We start from the raw sequence: 14,411 nt of genomic DNA, 5'->3' as shown, positions 1-14,411 counted from the left end.
AATGATTTACCATTACTACAAGACTTAGAGGGTTTGCGACTTGAACAATCCCTCTCACAGAGTCCGAGCACCCCTCCAACTGTGACTACGGGAGGCCTGATAAACTTCAAACCAAAGACAACATATACACCTCAGATGTTGCATGATAACATCGACATTTTTCAAGAGGCAGCAGTCAAGGATATCAAGGCACTGTATGCACAAACACTGAAAAGTAACAAGTACAAAAACAATTGCAACCGGAAATATACGGATTTGGTGGCTAAAATACAGAAATGTGGGAATGTAATTGTACGTCAATCAGACAAGGGAGGCAATATTGTTTTATGGTCAAGAGATCTTTATTTGGAGGAGGCGCGATTACAGCTTAATGATGTCTCGTGTTATAGACATTGTGACGTGTCAGCAATTAAGAAATCCCATACAACTTTTTATTCAATGCTGATGGGGTGGAGATCATCAGGCCTCATCAGCATGGATGAATTAAAGTATCTCAAGAATGACCATCCCATTATGCCTGTCCTCTATTTGATCCCCAAGGTCCACAAAAATCCTAACAAACCCCCTGGCAGGCCCATCATCTCTGCATGTGGGGGACTTTTTTTGGAAAAGACTACCATCTATGTGGATTCCTTTTTGCAGGACTTTGTGTGTGGACTGCCCTCCTACATCCAAGATTCCAGTGACTTTTTGAGGAAACTCAGTGAATTACAATGGGATCCTGATTGCTTGTTAATTACGCTTGACGTCACAGCTCTATACACAGCATCATTCATGTGGATGGTTTGAGGGCTGTTTCACACTATTTGGGTCAACGTCCGATTGAAATGGTTGAGCATAACAAGATGTTACTGTCAATGATTAGTTTCTGCCTGAACAACAACTTTTTCATGTTTAATAAACAACATTACCAGCAGGTCAGGGGAGTAGCCATGGGGGCCTGTTTTTCTCCCAGTTACGCCTGTATTCATATGGGGTACTGGGAGAGACAGGTCCTCTATGGTGAACACTCAGCTATATGCAGAGATCACATCGTTCGGTGGTACAGATACATCGACAATGTTTTTATGATCTGGAAGGGGACACGCACACAGGCAGAACATTTTATTACTCAGTTGACCATCAACATTTACAACCTAGCTTTCACATCTGACATTAGTACAAAAAATGCCACCTTCCTAGACGTTGCAATTGAAATCAGCAATGGTCATTTGGAAACATCTTTGTTCAGGAAGCCCACAGCGGGCAATACAGTACTACATGCCCTTAGCCATCATCCTCCACATTTAATCAGGAGCATCCCTTACGGGGAGATGCTCAGGATTAGGAGAGTTTGTAGCACTGAGGTCCAATGCAGTATAGCACAGGAAGCCAGTAGACTCAGGTTTCTGGCTCGAGGCTATAGTGAGAACACAGTTGCAGCGGCTATACGTAAAGCTAATGCAATGCCGCGTGAAGTTGCCTTACTCCACAAGAAATCACAAATTCCAACCGTAACGCCTATGCAACAACCTGTCAGACTTATATGGTCGTTTAACAGCCAACATGGGGCTCTCAGAAAGATCATTAACAAATACTGGGATTTAGTGATATGTGATCCAGTTATAGGGAAAGCTATGCCCAAAAAAACGGCTATCACTTATAGGAAGGCTTATTCCCTGCAAGACGCATTGGTAAAATCTAGCCCTGAACTGGAATTAAGGAAAGATTGGATGGCAGCAAGTAAAGGGTTTAGAAAGTGCTCTTCTTGCAAGGCATGCACCCATGGGGTGAACAAAACAGAATACTTTGCACTAGCACTTTAAATTTCTGCCACCGCCCTCTGGGGCGCCATGTGACCAAGGCCTCTGCGAGGCCGAAACGTTATGCTGTCCGTTGCAGAATAAAACTTTCACTCACGGAAAAATTGGGTCTCCTGTTCTTTGGCGGCGCTGCGGTAGGATCGAGACTACGGCATTGTTTGCAAGAACCTGTGTGGATTTGTTAGCCGGTTGAGTGCTTCTCCGGCGCTGTGAGACCCCTCCTTCATGAAGTGGCTAGGCAGCAGGAATCCGTAACCTCTGGTGAACCGGAGGTGTTTGTTTGGGAGAGACCGTGAAGAGCCCCGGGATACCCGCCTACACTATATATATCTCCTCCAATCCTGCTCTCAGTAAAAACAGGTCTGACACATGCTCGGGTTGCCAAACTGGATTTTAATGCCACCGGTACACCTTTACCAAGCTTCGCGATGTCCATAGTTACAGCGTCTGGCAGACGCGTTTCGGCGTGTGCCTCATCAGTGCCAGGTAAGTGCTGCATCTCTCAAGGTGAATCATTTCGCGGGGCTGCTGTTTAAATACACCGAGTGTTCTCATTGGCTGGGACTCATGGATGTAAAGAGCAGACAGGGAAAGTTCCTCCGATGATCAATGTCGCTGTAATCCCAACCACGAGACCTCGGGCACGGTGCACCAAGTCCCGCAATAAGGAACAAGCACAACAGTCAGATTGTGGTACAGTGACCCATCTTCACACATGATAATACGTTTGTTGCTTCCCCGGCTCCTTTAGATATTGCGGGAATGAACAGGTGGAATATCATCCCAGCCGGGCATTCCTTAAGCAGACAGACTGCCTGCTCCCTCTACCCAGTACCTCCAAGAAACTACAGGCTGGGGGGGCGCCGCAATGTGCTTTTCAAACACTCCAACCCAAGAAAGTTTGTTGGTTATTTGCGGTGCTCCTGAACGAGGGGCGTGTCAGATAAAACGGAGCCGACCTCCGCCTCCACATAACTCCTCCAATCCTGCTTTCAGTAAAAACAGGTCTGACACATGCTCGGGTTGCCAAACTGGATTTTAATGCCACCGGTACACCTTTACCAAGCTTTGCGATGTCCATAGTTACAGCCTCTGGCAGACGCGTTTCGGCGTGTGCCTCATCAGTGCCAGGTAAGTGCTGCATCTCTCAAGGTGAATCATTTCGCGGGGCTGCTGTTTAAATACACCAAGTGTTCTCATTGGCTGGGACTCATGGATGTAAAGAAAAACACACAAGGTTGCCCCCTGGAGACGCCGCACACTGAGGGGATCACACAGGATGCCACAGGTGGTTGTAATGTCAGCGCTCCCACTCGCCCTCAAATATTGCAGCCAAACAAGTTTTGGAGTTATCCTTGATCACTGGCTTTTGCATCAAACAAACGGAGAGAACAAGCAATTGGGGACACCTGTTTTTATTAAATAACAAGTCCGGTCCCAATGGGCGTAGGCAAGATTGCATTATGGTTGTGGAAGTCCCATGAAATATAGATTCGCCGAACTTGTAGTCCCATCTTACATCAAGTGGGTGCTGTTGTCTCCGTATAAAATCTTTGCCCCAATGGGTTTAGTAAACTGAAAATTCACTCCTAGGTAGAGGGAAAGGAAGGTGCGCCGCATTACTCCATATATCATACTGTGGCTCAGGCTCCCTCAGTTCTTGCACCAAGCTCGCGGTTGCGAGCATTGAAGAGACGCCATTTCCGGCAGCGGGGCCTCTCCGCGTTTGGACACCCGCATGGGTGTGTGCTCTGGGTCTGGAAAACAGAGCAGGCCATGCGCCTACACCACGCATAACCATAGACGAGAGAGAGTTGGCCGTCTGTGAATCTTAGAATCTTACTTTATGTTAGAAAAAAAACCACTTTAAATGCACAGAATAAATCAAAATTTTAAATGACACTGTAGTTAGTTATGGTACTAATAAATTACTTCAGATTAAAAAGCTTCTGATATTCACTAAAAAAACAACGGTTAAAGCGACATTAAGTGAAAATATCAGTTAAAAAGTACCATTGAAAACTTGAAAAACACTGAAATTCACCATTTATACTTTACTGAGTTAACTAGAACTTGTGTCTGTTGCTCTTCCACCTTCAAACACAGCTCCACATTCCACTCCCTCTTGCTGCACTTATACTAAATGATGCCCTTTCATCTCTGCTAATGACTTTGTCAACCTCTTCCAGTCTGATTTTGAGTGAGCTGGAGATTACCTTTCTTTTGAGCAGGGTCAGAATTTTTATAAGTTCAGACTTTACTGCATTGGGTAAGTACCAGGTTTGATAAAATCTGAACCCTCTTGTTAAATTTCAAGATATCTGCTGGGCTCTAATAGAGGAAAAGAGAATGGTATTTACTATGATGTGTATTTGATGTCGTAAGTAGCACAATCCGCATATTATTGCCTAAGAATAAGTGTCTTTCACAATGTAGGTCACTGTATTTGTTGTTAATGCTCAATTATTAATTCTTCCCCCAATAATAATTGCTACACAAAAACAAATTATTCAAAACATGGCGACACGTGTTGCCACACATTGGAGGGCTATTCAAAAAGGGTCACTTTTAACTATTCAGTTTCCTTATGTTCGTATTTAGGTGTTAAAGGGTACTAACGAGGTCGAACTTTTGCAAATATCGTGTCCACATGTGCACAGATGTCCAAATAATGAGGTAATAGCAATACAAAATGTGGCTTTTTCTGCCACATAATTTGCCTTTTTTTGCCATATAATTTAGTGAAACCTCCTGCATAATTTGGTCCTACCCTGTTCCATAGTTCCAGCGGCCCTGATTATAAAGCTGTAAAAAGTAATAGTTTTTAAACATTGACGATTTCTCGCCCACAATGCCCTCACAACAGTGCCATGAATACACCTAGCAATGTCAATTTATCATGTGCACTGTGTATAGGTCCAATATTGTTGTATGTGGAGCAACATCATTGTACATTGAACTTTGCGCTAGTGAGGTTTCTCCAAAGCACACTGAATGCACTCTAGCTAATCTCAGATTTTACTCTCGAGTGAAATGAGGCACAGCCCATTAGTCATTCGAGTAGGATCACATAATGTGGACACCTTGGGAAGCTGGGGCTTGAACAGGTTTACTGCTTCCACATTGTACTAGCTATGGGTATTGTTTACTTTCTCTCAGGTAATTTCAAAAGAGACAACCTTGTGCCCCTTTCAGTAGGAAATCAGAACATGTTAAATAAGTACACACATTACATGTTAAACCGAGCTAACACAAAAAGACTTTCTAGAATATTTACTAAATTAAGAGAACACAGGGCATTCGATTTTTTATTTTAATCTCACTGGCTTCCTTTTGTTTAATAGACAAGCTGACTTCAGAAGAGGTTCCACACCTCAGTAAAGGCACTCATCAGTATTAGCAAAACAAAAATCTCCCCACACAGTTGAAGGTCTTCATAGAGACAAAGATGAAGTGGATGGGCTGATCATGAAAATGCTGTGGAGCACAGCCTAATCATGGCACTCCCCGGCTTCGTCCCGGCCAGCCTATTCGAATCCTCCCAGGTCTTATTGTGAAATGCAGAAGTAATTTGGCACAGGGCTGTTGGCTAGTACCTCATCTCCTGCACAGATGGAGGAGGAATAGTTGGGGGATTTGAGAATGCTATACGAACACAGAAATCCTGGCTCATTTTTGGCTAAAGAGAACAGGAAAACCTTTCATAAGCCAATGCCAGGCAACTTGCTTGAAAGGTCTTGGCTCGCAGCTCTCTAATATATGGGGCCTCATCTACAAGAAATTGATGCAGCGCGCCTCACCCCATTTAGCTGTGCCGTGCTGAGTCATTTGCAAAGCACAGGGATGCATCATATTAACAACAATACAAAGAATCCCTGTGCTTCCCCCTGCGCTGGTGCACAATTAGCTGCCATGCGCCAGAGCAGGCACCCTTGCATATTTTGCAAGGGTTCCTGTGCTGCGGAAATGATTTTTGTGTGGTAAGGGACACCTTCCTGCACAGAAACAATCATGAATGTCATGTTCCTCTTTCCATGTGTGCTGCAGAATGCAGCATGCATAGAAGGAGTAATAAAAGAGGAGAAATAAAAGTATTTCTTCTCGTGGCGCCCTTCCTACGCCCTACAGAGTAGGATTCTAACGCATTACTAGTTTTACAAAATGTTATAAATCTGGGAATGCGTTTAGTTCCATGGATGTTGCGTGGGAAGACACACCGCAACACCCATGGAATGCCCATTTCACACAGAGTTTTGCATGAAAGGGGCCTATATTAACAAAGCCATGAAAAGTCATGCAGGGGGACTTTACATGGCCTTGTTAATATGGGCAAGCCCATTGCGTTTCCAGTGCGTAAAAAAAGTGGCACACCAGTGGCGCAGTGGGCTTGTACATGAGCCCAAATTATTGCTAAACAGTATGACATGTAATCTAAATACCTGGGCTCAAATGCCATCTTCCCCACTTTATCAAATTGAGGGATTTGAGGCAAATCATTTTACTTAAGTCTGGGTCCTTTTCCTTGACCTACCAATTTGAGAATACCTTGATCTAATTAAGTTTAATAAATGTGCCACAAAACAACCTGACTGATATATATATATATATATATATATATATATATATATATATATATATATATATATATATATATATATATATATATATATATAAGACAATAATGTCAATCTACAATAACAAAATTGGACCAGTATACAGTGCACATGAAAAAACTGACATCTCTTGGCTAATTGAAGGCAAAGCCCTCAGAGCTTGAGTATATTTTTCAACATCTCTGAGTTCATGTGTAGAAATTATTACTTTTAATAAATGTCACTCAGAACAGCGATACAGTCTAATTGACTAAAGTTGAAGAAATGCCTTTTTTTTTATTATAAGTCGCTCATATTTTTACAAGGGGTTGTTAAGTTAGTTACAAGTCAAATCTTTTAATGGTTCGACTTGAGCTTTGGCATTAGCACAGCTCTACTTTCTTTACACATTACCTGGCGTGCAAACATTTACTCAATAAATTTGTGATTTAACAACTCATGGATCACGGTATTCATCAAAATGCCTGAGGTAACAGAAGTGATATAATTTTACTTTTTGTCCAAGTGGTATTTATTGCATATACAAAATATGTGTTTTTTTTTAAAAAAAAAGACTGTGCCACAAGAACTCAGAACAACACTGGGAAACCAAAGTATTTATACCAATAATCATATTGATTTTATGGTTCCCCTAGGGTGTGTCCCAAGAATAAAATGTACTGGTAAATAACATGTAGATGTGCAAGAAAGAGATTCCAAACAAAAGTGGTTTCGGACCAACTGTAGCAATTCACGTAGACCATATATTGACTGTGAACTATGTTAATAACTTATTCCTTAACCTTGTTAATTCATTTTGATTATGATCACTTGTAAGGTGTTATCAGTTAAGCAAAGTACAGAGCTGAAGTTTTTGTATTTATTCACATGGGGGCATATTATCAAGCATGGCGTTAACATTATCGCCGCTTTAGAGGCAGAAAACTGCCGCTAAAGCGGCGATAATGGGCTTGATAATACTCCGTAGAGAATTCCCATAGAAGCCCATGTTCACACCAGAACATGGGCTTCTATGGGAATTCACAAGGACGTATTATCAAGCCGATTATTGCAGCTTTAGTGGCAGCTTTCTGCCGCTAAACCGGCGATAATGTTAACGCTGTTTCTTGATCATATGTCCCATAGTTTTCCATTTTTTCACATTATTGAAAATCAGCGGCATGTTTTGAATTGAGTATTATCTTATTTATTTAAGTACATCGTACTGCTAAATACATTTGTTTGACCGAACTTAGAGTATAATGTCCCCCAGCCGTGGCCCGCGGAGGGAGTTCTGTGGGGCAGAGAGGTGGGCGGGGGAGGGGCAGGGTGGGGGGTTCTTAACACCGGAATATGAATGATTGCAGGTTGGTAAACGAATTAACAAATAAAACGAATTTTGTAATGCAGGGTGCGCTACGAAATTCGTTTTATTTATTACATTGTTTACTTACCTGCAATCATCCATATTTCGGTGTTTAGAACCCCCCGCCCTGCCTCTCTGCCCCACAGAACTCCCTCCACGGGCCGCGGCTGATGTCCCCACTCACAGTGGAAGCTGCAGAAAGTAAGCAGTGCTCATATGGGCACTGTTTACTTTCTGTTCTTGGCATTACAAGTCACCACTACAGAGGGTCACCTAAATCCTATTTCTGCAGGGTTGTATTTTCCACAATAATGGTAAATCTGAGTGTCAATAGCTTATCCATAGTTGATTCAAAGCGCAGCCTTGTCACTGGGCTGGACCTCAGATCCACTCGAGTTGGCAATTTGTTTTGCCTCTGTAGATTGCGGACATTTACATACCACATCCTCCTGATAACAACTGGACAGAAATGACTAAAGACTGAACATGCTGTGCTTTCATCAACACAAGATCTTGCAATTTTATCTTGAAAAACAGAATTACTCGCAATGCCAGAGGCTATGAACGTTACCCTTTTTGTCCATTTTCTGTCGCCTGTTTTTGCAAACATTGCAAGAACCTTATAAGGGCTGGGACTGTTTTGAAGTCACACAGATAGATATCTGTCCCGTCTGGAGCATATAAAGCACTACAGATTGCGACCTTTTCATTTTATGGCTATTTTATTGTGGAATAATTACATTGTGCATTTCTATTACATATGAGATAAGCGAGCTCTCCCTCTATTAGCGTTTTCCATGACACATTATGGCACGTAGGCATTCAGCTTCTACATAAAAATCTGCTTGAGTACGTTTCACTATGTGACTTGATTGATATGTATTGTAAACAGCTTCTTAAACGCCTTTCTCTAGCCTCACATTCAGTAAAGCAACACAGAGGCATATTCACACGAACGTGAGATAACTATTGCCATAGTAATTTATCAGCAGAAAAAAATTGGCACTGCCTAACCCCGATTATTATCGCTGTGATAGCGGGGTATTCACAAGCCTGCACTACATGGCGATAATTACAGAGAACGGCGGAGAAAACAGGCGACAACATCATTGCAATGGCGATAGTTATTCCTGCGTTAGCAGGTGATAGCTGTGGATAGGCACATCAGCGCAAGAAAACTCACCTTTCTCAATCCAGGCGATATCGCATCGCAAACATGGCCCTACAAATATTAGGATGTGAGGGTTAGGATGTCAAGTGAATAACAAATGCAGGAGACATTGTCCGGTTCATTTAACATTTGGCATGCAACCTGAAAGACTGCTGTGTCAACAGAGGCCCTTTCCCCGATCTCTGTACCCCATCTCTATTGAAAGACCCTGCCAGCCAGCACCTACAAGTGATAGTTGGAAATACATTCATGGGGTAATGCTGGGGGGTTGGCAGGTTATTAAAAACATATTGGGGGGGCTGGGGGTGATGGCGGTGGGTGTTGTGACCCTCATGGGTATCGGAGCAGCATGATCATTGCCTCCATGGCAGGTGTGGGTCTTCAGGTGTGGCTCTTGGCTGGGCTCCCCTTCATGCTGTGGGTAGTCGTCCTGCTTAGCACCAATAAAAGACAGGTGTAAAATCCTTGGTGCTACAGCAGGTTGTCCCCTGTTTTTTTGCTTCACATCGCAGATCTGGCAGGTAGTTGTGAATGTGGTGTTGTGGTTTTCTCGTGTGTTTTTGCACAGGAATGCCTACTCTGCATCTCATTAGTGTTAGTTGGTGGTGTCCACCGTGGAGATAAATTTGCGGGGCAGTTATTGTGGGAATACTGGCGTTGTCTGCAGTTTGCACCAGCTTGTGAATGGGCTGTGAAATCTATCTCCACTTTCGCTGCGTAAATGTTCAAGATAAATCGGAGTTAACTCCTTGTGAATATTTCCCTCAGAATCTTAATTTGCAGTTTTTTAGAGTTTGCATAGGAAAGCACATATGGTAATCAGTCAGGCTTCACAGGCTGCAATTCCAAACTGACTGCCAGTATGCCAGACATTTAATTTTATCTGTTCGAATTGGGTTAGAGAGGCACAGCACTGATTACTGACAACAAATTTTGTGTGAAAAAAAACACTTTTATTGAAACAGGTGCAAATCACATTTTCCTAGGCATTCCGCCTTACAAAACTAATGCCTCACTACGCAAGAATGTCACCTATATCTCTTCCTCCCCCACTCGTAAATGCTCCCCTCTACATAACCTAACTCTGTATCTATCTACATCCTACTGTACTGCACTTTTGCAATTGTGATCTTTAACTTCTCCCACAGTTTATCACTGCATCTATTAACATCTAACTAAATTAACTTCCCATAGTGTAACCTTTCACTTCCACATCCAGGTATAAGCTTGTTCCACACTCCCTTTCAGCCTGGTTCGCCGATGGCAACAACAATAGCATTAGCTAAACCCATGCAAACTTCTTGGCCAACTGCGCCTCTATCAAAGCTACGCTGGCACAACATATTGTCCCCTGCACACATGTTCCAACATAAAACACCATGGGGGACAAGTATCCACCTAAACATGGACTGCCCCCAAATCTGAGGGATATTTTGGGAGAGGATGGAAGGTCCAAAAACAATCTCCTCACCCCGTACCCTGCCAGCCACCAAGTCACCTATCACTAAATGGTGTCAAAACTTGACTATAGCCTTTTGCTCCACCATCCTACCAAATATAGCCTAACAAGTCTATTGGACAGTCTTCTGGACTGTACAACCTCCCCCAATTAATCTGTGAGACATACCTCCCCCTAGTGGACTGCCCCTCAACACCCTATTGGATGAGAGAGGCACAGCAGCGACCACTAAAAACTTTTTTTTCAAAAAAGGTCAAGTTTATTGAAAAAGGTGCACATCACAAATTTTCCGAGGCATTCCACCTTACAAAATGTATACATCAACGTCACCTATAAGTCTTTCTACCTCCAGCCCTAAATGCCCCTCACATAAGTTAGCTCTAACTATTTACTAAGTATGGGCGAAATTTGAGAATTCGCGTTCCGCAAATTCACGCGAAATCAAATTGGCAATCCATAAAATCTTTGCCGATTTTTGTTTTTTTGCGTGTTCGCAGGGTTTTTTGCGTGTTCGCTGGGCTTTTTGCGTGTTTGCGGGCCGCTTGCATGGCAAAGTTACCCAAGCGGTTGTGTATGGGCACAGCACCCTCTGGTTCACCACTGCCACCCTCTGGTTTATCACTGCCACCCTCTGGTTCACCACTGCCACCCTCTGGTTCACCCCTGCCACCCTCAGGTTCACCCCTGCCACCCTGTGGTTTACCACTGCCACCCTCTGGTTCACCACTGCCACCCTCTGGGTCACGACTGCCACCCTCTGGTTCATCACAGCACCTCTGGTTCACCACTGCCACCCTCTGGTTAACCACTGTCACCCTCTGGTTCAGCACTGCCACCCTCTGGTTCACCACTGCCACCCTCTAGTTCATCACAGCACCCTCTGGTTCACCCCTCTCATCCTTTGGTACAGCATTGTCACCCTCTGGTTCACCACTGCCACCCTCTGGTTCATGACTGCCACCCTCTGGTGCATTACAGCACCTCTGGTTCACCCCTGCCACCCTCGGGTACAGCACTGTCACCCTCTAGTTCACCACTCCCACCCTCTGGTTCACGACTGCCACCCTCTGGTTCATCACAGCACCTCTGGTTCACCACTTCCACCCTCAGGTTAACCACTGTCACCCTCTAGTTCAGCACTGCCACCCTCTGGTTCACCACTGCCACCCTCTGGTTCACCACTTCCACCCTCTGGTTCACCACTGCCACCCTCTGGTTCATCACAGCACCCTCTGGTTCACCCCTGCCACCCTCTGGTACAGCACTGTCACCCTCTGGTTCACCACAGCCACCCTCTGGTTCAGGACTGCCACCCTCTGGTTCATCACAGCACTTCTGGTTCACCACTGCCACCCTCTGGTTAACCACTGTCACCCTCTGGTTCAGCACTGCCACCCTCTGGTTCACCACTGCGACTCTCTGGTTCACCACTGCCTCCCTCTGGTTCACCCATCCCACCCTCTGGTTCACCCCTGCCACCCTCTGGTTCACCCCTGCCACCATCTGGTTCATCACTGCCACCCTCTGGTTCACCCCTGCAACCCTCTGGTTCAGCACTGCCACCCTCTGGTTCAGCACTGTCACCCTCTGGTTCACCCCTGCCACCCTCTCGTTCATCACTGTCACCCTCTTGTTCATCACTGCCACCCTCTGGTTCACCACTCCCACCCTCTACCGAGACCTTTAGTGACGCAGGGGCAGCACAAAGGATGCGCCATGGTGCAGGGTATTAACAACGTGACGCATCTGAGAGATGCGTCATGTTGTAAAGCCCTGCGCCATCAGGAGGCGTTCCCGCGCAGGGGAGGGCGTTCCTGCGCAGGACCACCTCCTAAATGCGGCTGAGTGAAATCTACAAGAATTCACTCAGTCACTTTTAGGCCAATGCTGCGTCAAAACCCTGCGCATGCTTGAAGCAGGCGCAAGGCTTGATGCAGCATTGGGGAGATAGGGCCCCCCCAGAGCATTGCTGGAGCTGCGTCGCAAGCTCGACACAGCTCCAGCAATGCCCTGCTTTTTACGGCACAGATGCGTGACGCATCTGTGCCGTTTTCGCCACATGGTGCGCCGAATTGTAAATGCGGCGCACCATGGGTGGCGGAGCTGCGGCGCACAATAACTGGCACATCCCTGGGGATGCACCAGTTATTGTAAATCTGCCCCTATACATTTAGCCAACGAGGGAGCACTTACTGATTAGACAGTAGAAAGTACTCCAGTTGAGTAGAGATATTGCACAAAAAGGTGACATCTTCGTGGACAAACACGCAGGGCGGGATTCATTCTGCCCCCTGTTAGACTCGTTTTTTGTGCCCTTCTGCCCTCTGTTGTACTCGTTTTTCCCTTGTTTTTCTGCCCTTCTGCCCCCTGTTAGACTCGTTTTTCGTGCCCTTCTGCCCTCTGTTAGACTCATTTTTCCCTTGTTTTTCTGCCCTTCTGCCCTCTGTTAGACTCATTTTTGTGCCCTTCTGCCCTCTGTTATTCCTGTGCTTTTGTGCCCTTCTGCCCTCTGTTAGACTCGTTTTTTGTGCCCTTCTGCCCTCTGTTAGACTCGTTTTTGTGCCTTTCTGCCCTGTTAGACTACTTTTTTGTGCCCTTCTACCCTCTGTTAGACTCGTTTTCCCCTTGTTTTTTTGCCCTTCTGTCCTCTGTTAGACTGGTTTTTTGTGCCCTTCTGCCCTCTGTTAGACTCGTTTTTCCCTTGTTTTTCTGCCCTTCTGCCCTTTGTTAGACTGCTTTTTGTGCCTTTCTGCCCTCTGCATCACCACATCATCACTCAGCACTACCCCAGCATCTCTCAGCACCACCACATTATCACTCAGCACCACCACATTATCACTCAGCACCACCAGAGCACCACTCTGCGCCACCACAGCATCACTCAGTGCCACCACATTATCACTAAGCACCACCACAGCACCACCACAGCATCACTCAGCACCACCACATTATCACTCAGCACCACCACAGCACCACTCAGCACCACCACAGCATCACTCAGCACCACCACAGCACCACTCAGCACCACCCCAGCATCACTCAGCACCATCCCAGTATCACTCAGCACCACCACAGCACCACTCAGCGCCACCCCAGCATCAATCTGCGCAACCATTCAACAACAACTGGTTCAAATATGTTCTCTCAATGTTTCAAACTTTATAACTAATGTCACAAAAAGATGTTAATATTTCACTTCTGTTCTTGGATTTTCGTCATAATAAAATACACTGAACATAATCTTCACAAAAGTTATTTACAAAAGTTTAAGCTATTGCCATTATAAATTAAAATCACTTTTATTTAAGTATTAACTATTTAAAAAAATTAAAAGCCATTGTAATTTGTAATATCAATACAGCTAAGTCACGTAAATACAAAACATGTTGCATTACAAATGCAATAAGTGTCACATTTGCGAAAGTTATAACTATTGGAATTGTAAATGACAAAGCTATTAATTTAGCTATTTTCAAAACCAACACATAAATAAAAAAATTGTCATTTACAAGACCAATAGCTCAAACTTTCCTAATGCGAGACCTATTGCATTGCAAAGGCTTGTTTTTATATCTGTCAGTGCTTCATGTTGAGGTTTAATTTTCGTGACAGGCGCCTCATTGCCTACTTGTAACTATTCTCTGACCCTGCTTCAAGGGTCAGAGCAGGGTCAGAGAATAGTTGCAAGTAGGCAACGAGGCGCCAGGAAGCACTTACAGGCTTACAGCAGCAGGTGCCCAAGTAGAAGTTAATTTCTTTGTAACCCTTTTGTAAAAGGTTACAAAAATTTAGCTTCAACTTTTGCACCTGCTGCTGTAACCCTGTAAGTGCTTGGCTGAAAATTTGTCTCCGCGGATTCGCGGATTTACCGCGATTTCGTGAGATTCGTGGATCGCGAAATTGCGGAAAATCCGCAAATTCCGCGAGCGGAACGAATTTTCAGCCCATGCTTACTATTTACATCCTACTGCACTGCACTTTTGCAATTGTGATTTTTAACTTCTACAGTTTATCACTGCAT

At 44.6% G+C, this 14,411-nt stretch overlaps 1 protein-coding gene across 2 annotated transcripts in view; it reads left to right on the top strand.

Moving 5' to 3' along the window:
* The window catches only part of LOC147708865 (muscarinic acetylcholine receptor M3-like), an 880,867-nt gene that overhangs the window by 260,067 nt on the left and 606,389 nt on the right, over positions 1–14,411 (top strand). The window lies entirely within an intron of this gene.

This window comes from Lissotriton vulgaris, chromosome 6, assembly GCF_964263255.1.
Source record: "Lissotriton vulgaris chromosome 6, aLisVul1.2, whole genome shotgun sequence".
NCBI classification, from domain to species: Eukaryota; Metazoa; Chordata; class Amphibia; order Caudata; family Salamandridae; genus Lissotriton; species Lissotriton vulgaris.
This window is presented reverse-complemented; position numbering and strand designations above follow the sequence as displayed.